This window comes from Heterodontus francisci, chromosome 11 (genome assembly GCF_036365525.1).
Source record: "Heterodontus francisci isolate sHetFra1 chromosome 11, sHetFra1.hap1, whole genome shotgun sequence".
NCBI lineage: Eukaryota > Metazoa > Chordata > Chondrichthyes > Heterodontiformes > Heterodontidae > Heterodontus > Heterodontus francisci.
In genome coordinates, this window is record NC_090381.1 from 97,323,271 (window position 1) to 97,344,610 (window position 21,340).

Here is a 21,340-nt window from a genome sequence, read left to right on the forward strand (position 1 = left end):
TGCTTGACTAGTTTGTGAGACAGCTCTCCCAATTTTGGCCCAGATGTTAGTGAGGAGGACTTTGCAGAATTGGCTGGGCAGGGTGTGCCTTTGTCATTTCCGGTGCCTAGGTTGCTGCCGAGTGGTCTGTCCAGTTTCATTCCCTATTTCTACAAAATCCTTGGAAATCCTTAATTTATTATCCTTTAATCCATTATTTCCCGTCATATATTTATAGATGTCATGACATAATGTGATAGAGGGAGGATATTTTATAGAAAGGAGTGAAAAAAACTGGGAAACAAGGAACAAATTAAGGTGTCAAGATCTCAGAGGAGAACTATTTTGGAAGGTTTATCTAAAAAATCTTCTGCTTAAACTTTAAAGGGAATATTTTGGGCCAGAATTTGCTGAAAGTGTGCGCCATGGTAATAGTTCATCTATGATGTATGTCATTATTCCAACAAATTATAGCGTGAGTGAATTACGTTTTTACGTATGCTACACAACAGTAATTATATATATATATATATATATATATCAATATCAAGTGGGAGTGGGATCCTCTCATGCCAGAATATGAGTCTTCTATGGTGTCCTGCAGTCCTCAGGTAAAATTTACAGTTGAGGGAATGTTGAAAATTGAATCTTGAATAATTGGGTGAAGTTTTTGCTAGACTGGGTTTTGTATATCTATCTCATTCTTAGATCAGGAATTCTAAACAAGGGAATTGCTTGGCTGCATTGGAATTTTATACAGTAAGGCTGAAAAGAGAGTGGAATGGTGAAATGGGTTGAAGCACTGACTTTCACCACAGAGGAGGCAGAGTTTGGGTTGCATACACTGAGCTCCTGATTGCAGTTGTGTTGCTTTTCGGAAGTATTGAGTAGAATCAAAGCTCTAAGAAAGTTGGTTATGCTGGATCAATCTGGCTCATCTGCTAGGAGGCCTGTTTCCAAACAGAGCTCAAGAAGACCTAGGAGATTCTCGTGCACCTCATCCCTTCAGCCAGGGGCTGCACAAGGAGAACATATCTTAAAACAAGAATGACTGTCTCAGCCTCTGGAACAAGAAATAAAGCAACCTCATCACAAATACGTAGACTGAAAGCAAACTGAAAAGGTACCTCATACATGTTCAGCATGTTGAAGCATTATTGCATCAAATCCCAAGCACGGACCAGGCTATACAAATTATCAATGAACAAGGCTGGGCTGTGAGCTGTAGCAAACCCTCAGGGCTTCTGATGAGCTTAAGATCCACACAAGCAAATCCGAACTCCATGACCGTGTTATTGCTTTGTAACTGACTCCCACTTGTGTTTAATTTGCATGTAACAATGTGGATCTGTTCTTCCTAATGAAGATCATCAATTGTAAAATTAAGAGATCTCCAGAGATAATTAAAGTACAGTTATATGGCATGAGAGGATTATTTTTGTTTTTGACATTGAGTGCACAGAGATTTAGAATCTTAGAGTTTATATAATATAAAATTTAATGTATGTACGTATATATATTTAGCTAATGACAATAACTCAGTACTGACATTAAGATGTGAGCTGTGAAATACTGAACAACTGCTCTAATAAATATTGCCTCTTCAATGATGCATTATATATTCTGTTTACTTGTAATTTCCCTCATGGATGTTTTCTACAGGATACAGAGAGCAAGAGAGCTTCAGAAATGATTCGCGTCATGTTTATTCAAATACAATTCGTGGGATCCTTCACACTTTGATTTATTTTTCATCATAATTGTAAATAAAATGTTATTTCTCTCCTGCCTGCTCATTATTGCAGTGATCAGTCCTCCAAAGGACAAATTTGTTCTTTCGCCTGTCTCAGATTTAAAAAGTAATCTTTTATCCTATGTAAAAGCAGAAAAAGGGTATATTTCAATTACTATGTTATATTTTTCTTCCCTTCCTTTCACTGGGCCAATCCTAGGTGTGAGATTTGGAGGTGTGACTTAACTGCATCAATGCAAAAATGTAAATATGAGAAACTGCTTGGCACAAACTGCGCTGGTAATTCTGTTTCTCAGCCTGTTTATTCCTCCTTTCACATTCCAATGAGAGAAAGTAAAATTATGTTATGGAGGTGGGCTATAGATGCATTCATGACAGAAATGCTTTATGACATTATAAAGTCTGGAGTTTTAATGGAACACTTTCAATGACATGATGGCATCTCCTCCTCCAACCTATGTGGTGCTATGCCATATTCCATATGGAAGGTAGCACAATCTGCCACAAATTGATGTTATATTCCAGTCTGTCAGCACTTTGAGAACCATTTTCTAACCGATTCTGGTCAATCTGGATGTAATTTGTTGCTCTTAAAGTTCTGAAAATGAGCAATTACTGAACATTCTTGTATTTTCCAGCAGTAGGATCTTTGTACTTGATGCTGATAGCTTTATATCTCATGTTGTCGATAAAGGACATATTTCTGCAGGGCTTGACAAAACAGCCTGTGTCGTTTTTCTAAAATAGCAGGACCAGCAATATTAGAAAGTGACAGGATTAATTAAATCGGAAGAATCACATGCCGTATCTCAGAGAAATTAGTACAGACCAGAAAACACGCTAATCACTCATATCAATAAAACACTTTCATTGGTTTCATGGACTCGGAGATAGCCTCATGTTCCATAGTGTTTTTCTGCTTTCTCTCATTGGAGAGTGAGAGAACAATAGAGGAAGTACACATTCGTCCTTATGCACTCACCAATCCCACATGTTGTTACGACCAAGGCAGGAGTAATGCACTGTCAATTCAGTCCCATTACTCCACAGGTCACAGCATATTATTAAAGTTTCCCACCTACCAGAGATTAGCCAAATTAAACACTTTATTAACCCACAGAATAAAACACACCAAACCAGGTATCTTTAAACAACAGCAAGTTAACTATTTATTAATAAACTGAATCTTAAACAATACTGAGATAAATCTATGTCTAAAAAGATTTTATAATTTCTTATTTCTCCTAACCCTCATGCACATACACATACATTCAAAAACCAATGGTTAACCAGTTTCAAAATGATTTAAATTAGAGCTGTTTCTTAGGAATAAATAAATAGTAAGTCCAGGTGAGTTACATTCCCAGAGGTGTCCAAGAGTTGAATAGTCAGATGTCACTCAAAGTCTCCAGGCAAATTTGATGAACAGTCAGTAATGGATAGGCATTCGAGGTACTTCGGCTGCAGCAGGCGTCACACAGCTCTTTCAACAAGGAGTATAGCGACAGGTCAATTTGGATTTTTAAATTCGCAGTCTATCAATAGAAACTTTACTGAGTTTCCAGAACTCCCAGAAACACAAAAGCAACAGAAAGTCACTTCTGAGGCAGAGACTTCTTAGAGATTGGAAGTAAAAAGGAATTTGCTACCTCCAACAATGCAATGATTCCTTTCCAGGCTTTTTTTCCCCTCTTTAGACAAAACACAGCCTATAGGCCAACGTAGACTTTTCTGCTGAGAGAGAGACGAATCCTTCCTTTAGTGAGAGCACGCTTCGCTAGTCTCCTAATCAAACCAGTTCTAGCCAGTCTTTACACACAGTCAAACTGATACAATATGGCATGTGACCTCTCTCTCTTGCTGTTGCTTGAGAACAGCTGCAGCTCGCATACACACTGTTCCCCAGAGAAAAATCAACTCTCAGTCTTAAAGGTACATAGACCCACCCCCCCCCCTACTTAGTTTTTAAATAACAGAAAAAAAGCACTTCCATGACATCCAAAGTATTGTGCTCTTTTCATCAGTTACAGTCTGGTTATATTGAGGGAGTGCCTTTGTAAATTAACTACTCTAAGTTCAAACAATAATGCCCACTGTCTGTTCAAGGTTTAGGCATCAAATGAATAGAGCTATGATGCACGGTTCCTAACAACAATGTTGAAATTATAAACCCTCTGTAATATGAGTAGTGTGATGTAGTTTGCACCTATGATTTCCCCTGCATTACCTTAGCCAAGATGTCAATGGTACATGAACGCTAGGTGGTCTATCTCCCTCATTGATGGGGGTAACCACCCTGACCCATTCTCATTTAGTGGGGAGATGGTGGTGCATTGATAATGTCACTGGACTAGTAATCCAGAGGCCTGAGGTAATGCCCTGGGGAGATGGGTTCAAATCCCACCACAGCAGCTGGTGGAATTTAAATTCAATTAATTAATAAAAATCTGGAATTAAAAGCTAGTCTCAGTAATGGTGCCGTAAAAACCTGTCTGGTTCACTAATGTCCTTTAGGGAAGGAAATCTGTTGTCCTTACCTGATCTGGCCTACATGTGACTCCAGATCCACAGCAATGTGGTTGACTCTGAACTGCCCTCTGAAATGGCCTAGCTAGCCACTCAGTTGTCAAGGACAATTTAGAAAGGGGTGGGCAATAAATGCTGGCCTAGCCAGCCACGCCTGGATCCCATGAATGAATTTTTAAAAAATCCACCTCCCAGTGATTAGTTACAGTGTAGAATTAGCAGAGGCCAAACCCCTTCTCATTTTGGATGGAGTGTGGTTTATGGAGACCAAACAGATTAAGGAAAAAGTGTAAACAAAATACATTTCAATATGTAAATAAAATTTATGGCACAAAGTACATTGGGGAGTTTTGTATTATTCACATACTTTGGTCACAAGTGACTTTTTTTCCGAATATCCATTCAACATCCATTAAAAACAGACCTCAGCTGAAGGTAGAGAGATAATTTTATCCTGACCTAGAAAATATCTCTGATATACTTTGAATAAATTTGGGAGCGGGAAAAGCTTTTGCATTTTCTGAGGCTTTATAAAAATCATAAACCATTTACCACAGATATTTCATTTTAAATATATATAGGTAGCTAACCCAATCAGTGCCTGTTGAATGATGAGCTGTTTTCTGATCCGTACTTACTTCTGGCAAAAATTAGTCTGCGATTCCTCAGTAAAACACTACAGATGTTTCATATAGTTTTTGCTCTCCTTTTTCCATATGAATCCTGTGAGAAACATTTCGAGCTTTGTCACCTATTTTAGCATATATCTTATCGTGTCTTCAGTCATTTAGGACACAGAAGGAGGCCATTCAGCCCATTGAGTCCATGCTGGCTCTCCACAGATTTATGCAATCAGTCCCACTCCCCGGCTTGATTCCTGCAACCCTGCAAGTCTATTTCTCCCAGGTGGCCATCCAACTTCCTCTTGAAGTCATTGATTGTTTCATTTATACATGTCTATTTACCAACCGAGGAAATGGGATAGCAATCACAAATGGAAGCCATTGCCAATTTTTCCTCCTTCTTGCTCGGAATCTTTGAGGCCCACTGTGACACTGATTGAGATCAGCTAACTCTGCGCTGGTCAAGGTTCAAAACTGTGCCTGGATCTTATATGCTCTATAGAGACAAGGACAATAAGGTTATCCCTTGAGCTTCGAAGGAGGAGGGGTGAGCCAAGTGAGGTGACAAAAGGATTCGATAGAATATAAAGAAGCTAATTTCTCTGGTGGGGGAATTCAGAACAAGGGGGCATAATCTTAAAATTAGAGCTAGGCCTGTCAGGTGTGAAATCCTAAGCACTTCGTCACACAAAGGGTAGTGGAATCTGGAAAACTCCATCCCAAGTGTCTGTGGATGCCACACCAATTCAAATTTTCAAAAAAATCAGGGAGCAGGCTAGAAGGACTGAATGGCCTATGCCCATTCCTATGCTATTCTACAAACAACACGTGAATAATGCAGAGAAACCGGTATAAAAAATGATAAATGGAAAATTAATTTCTCCATTTGACAGCACCATATGATCCAAAGCACAGGATTGTGTGTGATTAAATAAGAATTACAAATGTATAGATTTTTAAATGTTAGGTCCTTATTCAGAGCTGAAAAGCCATTTATGCTGCATCAACATGCTGCTTTAATCCTCATTATCTCCTATTTTAGCTTTACTAGAATCTCCCGGTACAATCCCTCAAGGTTTTTGCCACTTGCTTACAGCAAATACAGTAACAACCTTTTATCTGCTAGCAACTCATTAAAGCTGAAATCTTTTACATGAAGCTATTTTTTGGACCCCAGGGAGCCTCTGGAATTTTTCCAAGTGTCACTGTGAGAAATTCATAACCTGCATACAAAATATCATTATATTGATGGTTCATGTACCTGATGGGCCTTTGGGCATAAGGCAATAATGCTACTTACATTACTGGCTGAGGCAAAGATGGCTGACCATAGCCGAGCGTGTGCCCCAGAAACTGCACCCTCTTCTTTTTGAAGTGAGTGTCGTGCTAGCAGCCCATCAATATGAACTTTAACCCAGGTCCCACAGCTGACACGAGGGTAGGAATCTTATGAGGCCAGCAGAGGTGGCTTTGGAGGCAGGGGACGGGGAAAGTTGAATGTTGAATTAGCTCCGAAGCGTCCCTGCCTCCATTCAATCTTGCGGGAAATGGGCTGCCATGGGAACTGGCAATCCACTCCACGGAGGTGGGCAACCAATTAGGGCAATTAAGGCCCCACTTTGGTGCCAGTTCCAGAACCCGCTGGCATCTTCCCAATGTCGGACGGGCCCCACACTGAGGCCGGAGCCTGGCAGCTACCTGGAGGTGGCCTCCCAGAAGCAGGCCAGGAGGCCATTGGTGCCTCCTCTCAAATGCCTAATTACAGAGCCACTGAGATGGGAAGGCCACAGCCGTGACCGCAAGCAATCCTGTGGAGGGGCTCCCCCTTCATACTGATGGCCCTGGCATCTGTGGGCATACTTTATTTTTAAATTTTCATCATGCTTCAAAGAATGCCTCCATTTTGAGGTGCCCTTGGGGTCCCCCTACCTGCCTCAACAGTGCTCACTTCTCCTTCGGGCCCTCTGATTGGTTTTCCCACCTTGGGCACCCACCCGCCATCCTTAGTTGGCCGTCTCCCAGAAAATTCCAACTGTTGGCACATCTCTGACCTATATGGGTCAGGACCCGGAAATGCTCCCGACTCCTGAAGGACATAACATGCCACCCTAGTGTCAGTAGGAAAGGTAATACAGATTCCAGCAAGGTAGCATTAACTGAGCAGACTAAGAGCTGTCCATCAGCTTTGACGCTGGCATTCTCCTTTTAGAAACTAGTAAACAGTACAATGTGTGCAGCTGCCAGAATCAGACAACTACTGACAGTAAGATTTTCGGAGTCATTAAATTAGTAAGACATGGTTTGTTAACCCATTCAAATTAACCCAGCTGCTCAGTTCATTTTCTTACACTGAGCTACCTTAGCACCAGACTGCAATATTTCAAAAAATGAAATCATCTTGTTGCAAAATAAAGGTGGCCTGACAAGTATAAAACAGGGCAATCCTTTTTAGCATTGGAATACTGTAGTGAATTCACTTATCGGGAGGAACTAATGTTAATTCTAGAACTTGTATTCGGCTCAAAGCTTTTTGAAAACCAGACTTTGACAAATCAAAATTGGACCAGGGAAAATCATTCTTGGAGCTCAATTTTACCAGGCCTTTGGAGCCAGGCTGGGAGCTGGGATGGAAGCCCAACGTGTTCCTGCCGCCAGGGGATATTCCCAGTGGTGGGAATAGTAGTGGCTTGGCTACCCGCCAACCGGAGGTAGGGACCAATTTTTTGTTTATTCATTCATGGGATTTGGGCGTCGCTGGCCAGGCCAGCATTTATTGCCCATCCCTAATTGCCCTTGAGAAGGTGGTGATGAGCTGCCTTCTTGAACTGCTGCAGTCCATGTGGGGTAGGTACACCAACAGTGTGGTTAGGAAGGGAGTTCCAGGATTTTGACCCAGCGACAGTGAAGGAACGACAATATAGTTCCAAGTCAGGATGGTATGTGACTTGGAGGAGAACTTGCAGGTGGTGATGTTCCAATGCATCTGCTGCTCTTGTCCTTCGAGGTGGTAGAGGTCGCCGGTTTGGAAGGTGCTGTCGAAGGAGCCTTGGTGCATTGCTGCAGTGCATCTTGTAGATGGTACACGCTGCTGCCACTGTGCGTCGGTGGTGGAGGGAGTGAATGTTTGTAGATGGTGTGCCAATCAAGCGGGCTGCTTTGTTCTGGATGGTGTCGAGCTTCTTGAGTGTTGTTGGAGCTGCACCCATCCAGGCAAGTGGAGAGTATTCCATCACACTCCTGACTTGTGCCTTTAGATGGTGGACAGGCTTTGGGGAGTCAGGAGGTGAGTTACTCGTTGCAGGATTCCTAGCCTCTGACCTGCTCTTGTAGCCACGGTATTTATATGACTACTCCAGTTCAGTTTGTGGTCAATGGTAGCCCCTAGGATGTTGATAGTGGGGGATTCAGCGATGGTAATGCCATTCAATGTCAAGGGGAGATGGTTAGATTCTCTCTTGTTGGAGATGGTCATTGCCTGGCACTTGTGTGGCGCGAATGTTACTTGCCACTTATCAGCCCAAGCCTGGATATTGTCCAGGTCTTGCTGCATTTCTACACAGACTGCTTCAGTATCTGAGGAATCGCTAATGGTGCTGAACATTGTGCAATCATCAGCGAACATCCCCAATTCTGACCTTATGATTGAAGGAAGGATGTTGATGAAGCAGCTGAAGATGGTAGGGCCTAGGATACTACCCTGAGGAACTCCTGCAGTGATGTCCTGGAGCTCAGGTGATTGACCTCCAACAACCACAGTCATCTTCCTTTGCACTAGGTATGACTCCAACCAGCAGAGAGTTTTCCCCCTGATTCCCATTGACTCCAGTTTTGCTCGGGCTCCTTGATGCCATACTCGGTCAAATGCTGCCGATGTCAAGGGCAGTCACTCTCACCTCACCTCTTGAGTTCAGCTCTTTTGTCCATGTTTGAACCGAGGCTGTAATGAGGTCAGGAGCTGAGTGGCCCTGGCGGAACCCAAATTGAGCATCACTGAGTAGGTTATTGCTAAGCAAGTGCTGCTTGATGGCACTGTTGATGATCACTTTACTGATGATTGAGAGTAGACTGATGGGGCGGTAATTGACCGGGCTGGACTTGTCCTGCTTTTTGTGTACAGGACACACCTGGGCAATTTTCCACATTGCTGGGTAGATGCCAGTGTTGTATCTATACTGGAACAGCTTGGCTAGGGGCGTGGCAAGTTCTGGAGCACAGGTCTTCAGTACTATTGCTGGAATATTGTCAGGGCCAATAGCCTTTGCAGTATCCAGTGCCTTCAGTCGTTTCTTGATATCACGCGGAGTGAATCGAATTGGCTGAAGTCTGGCATCTAGACTGATGGGGCGGTAATTGGCCGGGTTGGACTTGTCTTGCTTTTTGTGCACAGGACACACCTGGGCAATTTTCCACATTGCTGGGTAGATGCCAGTGTTGTATCTATACTGGAACAGCTTGGCTAGGGGCGTGGCAAGTTCTGGAGCACAGGTCTTCAGTACTATTGCTGGAATATTGTCAGGGCCAATAGCCTTTGCAGTATCCAGTGCCTTTAGTCGTTTCTTGATATCACGTGGAGTGAATCAAATTGGCTGAAGTCTGGCATCTGTAATGCTGGGGACTTCAGGTGGGGGCCGAGATGGATCATCAACTTGGCACTTCTGGCTGAAGATTGTTGCAAATGCTTCAGCCTTATCTTTCGCACTGATGTGCTGGGCTCCCCCATCATTGAGGATGGGGATATTTGTGCAGCCACCTCCTCCAGTTAGTTGTTTAATTGTCCACCACCATTCACGACTGGATGTGGCAGGACTGCAGAACTTAGATCTGATCCGTTGGTTATGGGATCGCTTAGCTCTGTCTATTACATGCTGCTTATGCAGTTTGGCATGCCAGTAGTCCAGTGTTGTATCTTCACCAGATTGACACCTCATTTTGAGGTATGCCTGGTGCTGCTCCTGGCATGTCCTCCTGCACTCTTCATTGAACCAGGGTTGGCCTCCTGGCTTGATGGTAATGGTAGAGTGGGGGATATGCCAGGCCATGAGATTACAGATTGTGGTTGAGCACAATTCTGCTGCTGATGGCCCACAGCGCCTCATGGATGCCCAGTTTTGCATTGCTATTGAGACAATTAATTGGCTGATTGACGGCCATTTTACCGGGCTGCTGGGATATTACGAGTGTCGGAATGGCCCCCTGCCACATGATGAGTCTGCTAGCTGCATCAAGGTGACCTCCTAGTGTCTTCCTGGTGGAGTCTTCCTTTTTGGATGCTCCAAGGAGAAGCCCCCTGGTAGCAATGGCCATGCCCCTTCCCCCACCCCCCCACCACCCCACGGCTCCGTCGCTGCCACCGGAGGGTTCACCCCTCCGAAAGACAGGGCCAACAACCTAGCCCTGTCACATCAATCTTACTGGCCCTCTGAGGGCATCTCAACATGGAGGCGCCTTCTTCTTCTCCTTGCAGCTTCAGCAGCGGCCACCTCTGCTGGTGGTGTTGTCGAGGCTGCAGAGCTGCCGGCCCTCTGTTTATGCCAGCAGCTCGGAAAGGACGGTGGTCCCAGTGACGGCCTCTTAATTGGCTGTCACCGGTAAAATTGCCGCCACAGTCCCACTGTCCGCCCACTTGGGCTGGGACCCACATTTAGTCCGACTTTGCGACCCATGACATGCTTGTAAAATTACAGCCTTAAGTGTCTAATATACAATTCGGACACTTCCAACTATCTCTCTCAGAAATCATCTGCCTGGCCTGGTGGTCTGCATTGATGGCAACCCATTGGCCTCAGTGAACCACACTTGCACTGATACCTTGAATAAAACTCGAGGTCCAATGGATGGAAACGCATTGGAGAACCCACATGTAGCACGCACTGTGTTATGTTTATAACATTAATATGCTGCGTTACGATTGCCACCTGGCCTGTAAGACCAGGAGGAGCTGACTGAGAACTCTTCATACAAGACAAGGCAGTCATGGGAGAGCATGAATGCCCTTTTTGTGAAGACAGGTTGGGAGGAAGAGATATTAACAACCTCAAATCTTCCTTACCAATGGGCTTGAAGAAAAATTGTACATTTCCCATTTATTTTGGACAGATGTCCTTTCTCTCATGTAACAGATTGTTAAGGTCAGCTGTTGGAGAATAATGCATTAGGTTTTTTGTATGAAGACATGTAAGAGCAGCTAATGAAAGAAGTGAATAAGTGTCAAGTTGTTTACAGAAGGAACACATTGTTCTTCAATGGTTTGAGAATAAATTACCCACAAAATATATTACTTCTACCCTTTGACTGGGACAAGGTGTTGGCCTGAAAATCGGGACACCTTCAATAGCAGTTTTTAAAAATAATTCTGGTATAACCAGGCAGATGAAAAGCAAAAGCACCCTTAAGAAGTTGAGTATATTCCTTCTTCAATACAAAATATGTTTTGTATATGGAATCCATTGTTAAGCTGCATGAAGATGACCATCTTTTCCATATGTATTGTCTACTCTACATATTAAATGTACAGTTCTGAAAAAGCCCAAATTCACACCATTCATTTTTCTGGCAGTCTCTTTATTTAGAGGCATTGGATGGGTCTAGACTTTAGGCATTATTGTAAAAGGGTCAATAGCGAGTCTGATTGGTTGGCATCCTTCCATCTATGAAAGATGATGGACACGCAGCAAACGGTCCATTGAGTTGGGGTGTTTTCTCTTGGTGCACCTTTGCTGATAGCTGTGAAGGCCAATCCTTGAGAAGCAGGTTCTGCCACAAGTGCCGCACGTGAAGCTGCCAAGTGACACCGTGAGTTGTTGTTTTTAATGTTGGCGCCTGTTGCCAAGCTGCTGTAGCAACTGGTCATCGTGGTATTGTACACCAGTCCACAGAATGTGTCGCCATTTCCTTGCTTTGTCAGCTAGTGACTCCCAGGTGTGATAGTTGACATTTAGGGCCTCCATGTCAGACTTGCAAGCATCCTTGAAGCAGAGCTTTGGGTGTCCCACTGGTCGCCTGGCCCTGGCTACCTCACCATACAGAAAGTCCTTGGGTATGTGACCGTCTTCCATCCTGCGATGCGTCCGATCCACTGAAGACACCTCTGTTTGATTAGTGCCAACACACTTGGGAGCTCTGTCTTTGAGAGGACTGCTGCATTTGTGATTTTGTCCTGCCAGGATATACCCATAATGCATAGCAGACAGTGAAGATGGAAATTATTGAGCTTCTTTTCCTGGTAGTTGTAAGTCACCCATGTTTCACAGCCATACAGTAAAGGGCTGAGAACACAGGCCTTATAAACCATCAGCTTGATCCTAAGGGTCAGCTTGGTGTTATTCCATGTGCGTTTCACGAGTTGACCAAAGGTGGTAGCAGCTTTCCCCATGTGTGTATTGAGCTCTGCATCAAGGGAGAGACTGTCTGTCACTATGGACCCGAGGTAGCAGAATTTGCTAACCACTTCCAGTGGGGTGTTATTTAATGTGATCGGGGTGGGGAGATGCAACCCCTTGTCCCATGACCACAGTTTTCTTGATGGTTATATTCAAGAACAAGTTACAGGCATGGGAGAGACAGTCCATGAGTCTTTGTAGCTGAATTTCCGTGTGGGCGAGTATCGCAGCATCATCAGTGTAGAGGAATTCTCTCATTAGGACATTATGTATTTTTGTCTTCGCTGTCAGTCTTGATAAATTGTAGAGCTTGCCATCTGATCTAGTGTGCAAGTAGACCCCTTCCATATCCGCAAGGAAGGCGAAGGTCAGGAGAATGGAGAAGATGATGCCAAACAGAGTAAGTCCACAGTCTGTTTTATTTCTCTCTCTATTTTTATTTCCATTGACTTCAATCTGTTTTATATTATTGCACAAAGTCATGATCCACCCCATTCCTTTTAAGTGTACAATATTGAGTCTATATTGTTGCTCTCGCCATAGCAGGTATCTATTTAACACTGAATGCAATAGGTAAATGTAATGGAATTACTTTCAATAATTCACCTCATCCAGGGAATATATGTTTTTCAAAAATGATTGGCTGGATGGAATTCCTTGATGATTCAATAGGCATGTGCACAGCATAGTGAGATACTGCATTTACAGACCATGAGGATCCAGATTGATCCTTGATCTGTGTCGTTAGATGATCTCAGTTGGGGCCATGGTGACCCGTATCCCTGGGGTAAGCAGGCGAAAAATCAGCCAATGTTCTGACTCTAATCACTTTACAGTGTCCCCTGTTAAAATTGTGTCTGTTTATGTATCGTGTGAAGACAGAATAAGGCTTGGCAAGACTCAGAAGCAAACAGTTTGACAGGAACTCCGGTGGATCTTTATCCTGGCCGGTCTTGGTTGCTGACTGGCTGGCATCTAGCATGGGTCATACTCAGGATGTCCCAAAGCGCATCATAACCAATGGATTATCATTTGATGTGTAATCATGTATGTGGCACCCAATTTGTGCATGGCAAGATCCCACAATCAGCAATGAGATAAATGACCAGTTAACCTGTTTTGTGGCAATGGTTGTGGGATGAATGTTGATCAGAACACTAAGTGAAATCCTTACTTTTTGAACCCCTCCCTGCCCCTCCTTCTCATCACCCCTTTTCCTCTTTCTACTTCCTCATTCTCCCTCTTCTCGCCCCCACGTTGGGGCTGCAGGAATTCAGAGCAGTGGTCTCTGTGACCTTGATCATACAGGACCTTACTTTTAAATTTGGTGTTACCATCACATTCTTTTTATTGGAAGTTCTAATTTGGCTCCTCATTTTTATGTAAGTGGTGTGGTACAGCACACACCAGTGTTGTAGCCTAATTCTCACTGTGGCTTGGCAGTCCCTGTGAGACATTGCAGTGATTCAGTGCCGAGGTGACTTTCATCCTTACTTAAAATAGCTTGTCCTGTGTGGATATGGGCAATGAAACATTTGAAGGTTGATGCCCCTCCAGTGTGTAGCATAATGTGTTGTGTTAATATAAATAAAAGGCACATAATTCTTGATTATTAATTGACGTAGCTGTATGCAAATTATTGCTAGTCATTTGAATATCTTTTCCTAATACATCGCCAGTAGGCGTGAATTTGATTGACTTTCACAATATCCTTTTCTCTGGAGAGATCCCACATTGACCACTGCCTTTGCAACACTTGTTAGTAAGCTGGGACTTACAGGTAATATTGAAGAACATTTCTCACTCAGACTTTAATTCAGCAGAGACTCTCACAAATCCAATAGCCCAGTCCCTACAGTTGAACCAAGGTGCACCAGTGTAACAACACATTGTCGAATGCATCGCCACTCATAACGCAGCGCATCTCCCCCTCAGCATACCTGCTGCTCTATGTGTCTCTGCACCTCATTACAAGTTCAATAGCAGAGGGATTTAGGAAGAGTCAAGAATAAGGGGAGATGGGAGCTGTTTTATGATAGGTCTGTGAGAGTGGCTTGCTGTTCAGGATTCTGATCTGCAATGAAAATGACTGAGTACCCTAACCTGATGTCTGCTTCCTTAACTGGAGTACAATTGTTCACCTGGCATGTTTGACTGCCCCATCTGAGAATTATGGATAGTACCTTGTGGTACTCAGGTCCCTCAGATTAGAATAAACTCATAATAATCACGTCATGGACTGGAAGATTAAGCATCAGTAAAATACTTGAGAATAATAATTAAGGTTAACTAACTACCAAGAACAGAGTGCAAAGAGAATCTTCTAAAGTCTCTGCCTCTGAACCTGGCAAAGACAATCATCCAGGGGGTAAAAATTACCCTGCACCCTACATTTAAGAATTGAGTTAATGCATTTGGATGAAGTTCCCATGTTCAGTATTTTAATGAAATCGCTAAACCGTTTGCTGTTGCATTCCAATGTACAACTCCTTAATATTGTCCATTATTGCTTAAGTAATATCATTGGGGGATTTCTGATTTGTTATGACGATCAAATGATTTACTTAGCTGCTGAATTTAGAAGTTTGAATGCTCACACTTATTCTACTTGCACAGAACTTACAGCCTAGAAACTGATGTGTACTGGTATTTATGCTCCAAACAAGCCTCCTCCCATCCTACTTCATCTAATTCCATCAGCATATCCTTCTATTCCTTTCTCCCTCATGTACTTATTTAACTTCCCCTTAACTGCATCTAGGCTATTCGCCTTAACCACTCCTTGTAGTAGCAAGTTCCACGTTTTAATCACTCTCTGAGTAAAGATGTTTATTCTGAATTCCTTGTTGGATTTATTAGTAATGATCTTATTTAATCATGGCCCCTGGTTCTAGTCTCATCCACAGTGGAAACATCTCTATGTCTATCCTATAAACTTACTTCATAATTTAAAAAGGCCTCAATTAGATTGCCTCTCAAGCTTCTCTTTTCTAGAGAAAAGATTCCCATTCTGTCCAGTCTTTCCAGATAGTTGCAACCTTTCAGTTGTTGTGTCATTCTTGTAAATATTTTTTGTACCTTTTCCACTGCCTCTATATCCTTTTCGCCTGTGAGCTGTAAGTACAGAGCTTGGAGAGAGTTGATGAATTTGCTAAACAAAGTGATGACGGGAATTTGGTGAGCATGGGAATTCAATGCTGAGAGTGAAAAAGGTGCTAAGTAATTTAAACCAAGTGGTCCAGTATATACGTAAATATATAAATAAATAAGTTGAGCAACTAATTAGATCTTTCACTGAATAGAGGATAAAAATATTAAAGGGACCCAATTGCTTTAAATAAAAATCTGGTATACATAAACAAATAGGAGTAAGGGGATACTAAAATAAGGACATTTTTAAAAAACAAATTAATTAGCTACAAATTAATTTGAAATCAAGCTAAATCCATCTACTAAATATAATCTAGCTCTCAAGTGATTCTATTACTTCTAGAATTAAATCACTAAAATATTAAAGAAAAAATATTTAAAAACTGGAAATGACAGTGCAGGCTATGCAGACTGTTATATGTGGGAGTTTGTGGATAATGAGACATCCCGAATTGCCACATCTACAGAGAATGTCTCTGTACAAGGAATGAGACAATCCAGCTCAGGGTTGGAGTGTGAGTTAGAAACACTCTGACACATAAAGGAAGGGGGGGAATTTCCGGATGGTTTTCTCCAAGTTACAGACACACTTCAGAGGAAAGCATAGGTGCAGGAAGGGGAGAATGTGACTGTTATTTAGCAGGGTAGAGGGAAATGAAGAGAGATAAAGGAGGAGGTTCTGCAGATCCAGGTCCTATCCAACAGGTATAATATACTTGATACCTATGAGGATAAAGAGAGTGACTGCGGAGAGGATAACCACAATGCTGACCCAGATATAGTGGAGCAGAGAGCTGTCGGAAAGGGAACAGAATAAAAATGTAGTAGATATTGAGGATTCAATCATTTGGAAAAATAGCATCCTCTGTAGCCATGCTTGAGAATCCTGAAGGGTGCATTGCCTATCCAGTGCCAGAGTAAGGAATATCTCAAGGCGCTGAGAAGGGATTTGGAAAGAGAGGGGGAAGATTCATACGGGGGCACGTATTAGGGACTGCCCTTTTCGGACAGAAATGAGGAGAAATCTTTTTCTCTCAGAGGGTTGTGCAACTTTGGATCTCTCTGCCTCAGAAGGTAGTGGAGGCGGGGTCATTGAATAATTTTAAGGCGGAGGTAGATAGATCCTTGTTAGGCAAGGGAATCAAAGCTTATCAGGGGTAGATGGGAGTACGGAATTCGAGATTCAGATAGATCAGTCATGATCTTATTGAATGGCAGAGCAGGCTAGAGGGGCCGAATGGCCCACTTCTGCTTCTAATTCATATGTTCGTAAATTATGGTTTAAAGATTTTTAAAAAGGGATAAGAGCAGAGTTCAAATCACAAACTGTGATATAGATTCACCAGATAAGGAAAATACTAAATTACTAAAATAATTATAGGAGCAATGACAAATTAGAAACATGTTAAGTTAAACAGTGAAAAAGACAGCATCAGGATAGAAGGCCAGGTTGGGTTTCTTGTCCAAATAAGAGATTTATATACTAACGCATGGAGTATAAGAAATAAATGGGTTGAATTAAAGGTTGAAATACAGGTTAGAGGGTGTGACATGGTGGCTGTTACTGTGACATATCTGCAAGCTGGTCATGATTGAGAGTTAAGAATCCCAGGTTCTAAGGTCTTTAGAAAGGGTCGGGAAACAGGAACAGGAGGAGGGATAACCTTATTGATTAAAGATAGTATTAGAACATTAGTGAAAGAGGAAAAGATAAGGGAAAGCAATCAACAGTGATGCTGTGGTTAGAATTGTGGAATAAGAGAGGACATAAAACTGTAATGGAAGTTGTTAGCAGGCCTCCTGATAGCAGAAATGAAGTGGCAGAATGTATTAATTCAGAGATTAGAGAGGCTTATAGCAAAAGCAGAGTTGCTTTAATAGGAGACTTTAATTTTCATATAGATTGAAACTGCAGAGTAGCTCGTCAGAAAGATAATGAATTTCTTGAGTGCGTTCAAAATAGTTGCCTGAAACTAACAAGAGGACAGGCCATGCTAGATTTAGAGAAGAGAAATGAGGCAGATTTAGTTAATAATCAAACTCTATGGGGACATTTATCTAACAGGGATCATAATGTGATTAAATTCAAAGTTAGTATTGAAAAGGTGAAAATTAACACAGTTACTAAGATTCAAAATTTTGGTACAGCTAACTTAATGGAATGTGACAGGCTGCGACAGCAAACTGATCAAAATTGTTATTGGGTAAAATACAGATGAACAATGGGAGGTATTCAAAAAATAATTTAGCTTAACACAGGAGTAGCACATACTTCTAAAGGGGCAAGAGCTCTAGTTACTAAATAAAACAGCCAGCATCAATAAAAGAGATGAGATATAAAAACTAAAGAAAAAAGGATACAAAAGTACAAAGAATAGTGTAGATCCAGTGGACTGGGATAATTACAAAGAACAGTAAAGGAAGGGGAAATAGATAGTAAGAGCTGCAAAAAAGGAATACAAAAAGGAACTTGCAAGGGATATCAAGATGAACACAAAAATTATATTAGAAGAAGGAGGGTAGTCAAGGATGATATGGACACCTTAAAAACAGATTCAGGTAATATTGCAAACAAAATAAGAAAATGGAAGAGTTGGTGAATAATTACTTTGTCTCAGTCTTCACAATAGAATAACAGGGTAAATATATCTGACATTACAGAGAAACTAACAAGAATCAAGGACTGGAACTCACTAAAGTTAACATAAGCAAAAAACACAAAAAATGAAAGCTTAACATTTGGATGAAAGCAAATAAAATAGGCTATGAGGATAAAGTTAATGTCTTCCTCACCATGACGGGGCCAGATGCCTTTGATGTAGTGTCTAACCAGTGTTGGTCGACTGACCCCAGCACTATGAGATACACTGAAATAAATGAGATTCTGGGCTCTTATTATGACACGACTATGAATGAAATCGTGCTGAGAGTTTGCATTCTGTCAAAGGAAACAGTTGCCAAGTGAGTCTGTGGCAGATTACATTCTTGAGTTAAAGAAACTCTCCTGCCACTGTGGGTATGATGCGAACATAGAGATAAATCTTAGAGACAATTTAGTAGAAGGCTTGAAGAACAATAAAATCTTGGCCAAGCTGTTGAGTGAAGGAAATAAGCGGTTATGGAGGGAGGCCTGTGATAAGGCCATGGCAATGGAAATGGTAGAAAGAGATAGTTGCAAATTGCAAAGGAGTTCTTTTTCCAAGCCAGCAGGTGAGGTCCACCGGATTTCGGTGGGATCCAGGCCATGGCAGCCAAGTCCACTGTCTTGGAGTCAGAAGTTCAGATGTTACTGTTGCCACAGTAGCCACAAACCATCTCAATCTCTCCATTTCCACTCAAAGTGCTATGCCTGTTGGAAAGTCAGTCATACCCAGATGGCATGCAGGAGTAGAGGACACAGTAATGCTCCATGTCACAGCCAAGCTCCAGGTCACGGTCAAGCTCCAGATCGGAGTCAAGCATCAGGTCAGGGCCAAGCATTGGTTCATGGTCAAGCACTGGGTCGAGGTCAGGGTAGATCAAAAGCTAATTTGGGAGCCTGGAAATCCTTAAAAGCACATATGATAGATATGGAAATAGAAGTTGATGTTGTTGAGAGATCAGGAGTTGTACTCCATCAAAAAGCAACAAAAACAACACATGGAAGATGAGAGTAATAGGACTGAAGATATAGTTCCATCACCCACAGTAAAAATGAAAGTAGAAGATTCATAACTTACTTTCATCGTTGATACAGCTGTAGCTGTGTCTGTTATCTCAGAAGGAGAGTACAAAAAATCCCTACGTCACATTCCCTTACACAAAGCTGGTGTGAAACTGACTAGTTATTCCACAACAGTATCCCATTGGTAGGTCAAATTAGTGTTAGAGTGGAATATGATGATGCATCCTATTACTTGTCATTGGTAGTAGTTTGAGGGAACAAAGTCTCCCTAATGGAAAATAATTTGTTTAAGAAGATACGATTAAACTGGACTGAGTTATTTACAGTAGGGATCAATGAGAGTACATTTGACATTGAGAAAGTGCTAAGAGAGCACAAAGTGGTTTTTGAGCAAAGAGGACCAAATGATAAAATTAGGCATCACAAGGCTAATGTTAAGACAAAGGACAATGTACAGCCAACATTTTGCAAGGCCAAGCCAGTGCCTTATGCCCTGTTAGAAGCAGTAAGTGAAGAGTTAGATAGATTAGAAAGATCAGGGACAATTAAGAAGGTGAAGAGCAGTGAATTAGGGTGCACCTAATATGGTAGTTCAAAAAGCTGAAGGGTCTGTTCAGATTTATACCAATTACAGGCAAATGGCAAATAAGGTGATCAAAAATGACAATTACCTACTGCCTACAAGTGAAGATTTGTTTTCTAATTTAGCCAATGGGAAGGTGTTCAGTAAGATAGATCTGTCAAATGCAGACATGCAATTAGAATTAACTGACAAGAGCAAGGAATTGCTTCCCATTCATACACACAAAGGGTTGCACCAGTACGAAAGGTTACCATTTGGGGTGTCTACTGCTCCCGCAGTTTTCCAGAGTGTCATGGATCTAAGTGGGATGAAGGGAGTGTGCTGATTCTGAGGTAACATTCTGATTAGCAGTAAGACAGAGGAAGAGCACATTGTAAGGTTGAACAAAGTCCTAAATCGACTTCAAAAGTTTAGCATCAAGGCCAAATGTTGCTTTGTTGTGTCAAGTGTAACATATCTTAGTCACCAAAAGATGGAGTAGGTATCCACCCAATGCTGGAGAAAGTTGAGGGGATTTTAAAAGCAAAGAGACCAGAGAACAAAGAAGAACTTAGAACATTTATAGGGATTGTTGTGTATTATTGTATGTTCATCCCAGACTTAGCTAATACATCTTCCCCCTTGTTTAAACTGCTCAAAAATGGAATTCCTTGGGAGTGGTCTGTAGAGTGTGTTACAAAAATGCTTCTATATTTTTTGTTAAGTGTATGTTTTTGAGGACCTATATTTAAATTGTGAAGGTGGATTCATTGGAAGGCTGAAGATTTCATAGAAGCTTTGTTGTTGACTATTCATTGAGAGAACACTGAGATGTTGTTTAAAAACAGCCTTGCTGGAAGTTGTGTACTTTAAGCAATAAACAACAGAAACCTTGGTGACCTGAGGAATATGTTTACAGAGAAGCAACAGGTCAAGATTTATAGGGGTCAGGAGGCTTGACTCTTGAGATATTGTTTTTGGTGTCACTTTGGTCCATGTGTTGTGGTGTGAACTGTTTTGAAAAGTTGCAGAAAACCAGCCAAGAGAGCAGCCACCATCAGCTCACCCTCTTCTATCTTTTTGAGAACTTCCTGAGAATTAAGTGTAAGAAATAGAAAAACTGATGCTGCATTTCTCCTGAAAAGCCTGCCAGAAACACCTGATGCCACATTTCTCCTGAAAAACCTGTCAAACTGATCCTTAATGTTGCCTGAAAAGAATTGATCTAGAAAGATCCCAGTGACAGCTGTTCACACATATTTGGGACATCAGACCAAAAAGGGACAACTGACATCTTTCCATATCTTCTCTTTTTTTACTTCAAAAATTAGCAAGTATTTGACCAAAGTGTTCTTTTTTGTCTTTTTTTTTTGTAACAGACCTCTATAGAGAGAATTTCTGTATTTTTTCAGTTTGTGTGTGGGGAATTTTAAAAAAGGAACTTTCATATTTCAGTCTGTGTGTTAATGCTTTGCTTTGTTACTGGATAAGTCTTGTTTGATAACAAACTGATAATTTTGTTGTTCATTAAAGAAACCTGGTTGGTGTATTTTATTCTGGGATAAAGAGCAGAGTATTTAATTGACTGTACTGGTAACTGGGTAACATTTAAAAATATATATGTTGTGACCTATGGAGAAGTGGAACTAGAAAAGACAATGCACTCCTCCCACCTCGGTCGTAACAAGTGCCAGAAAGTATTTG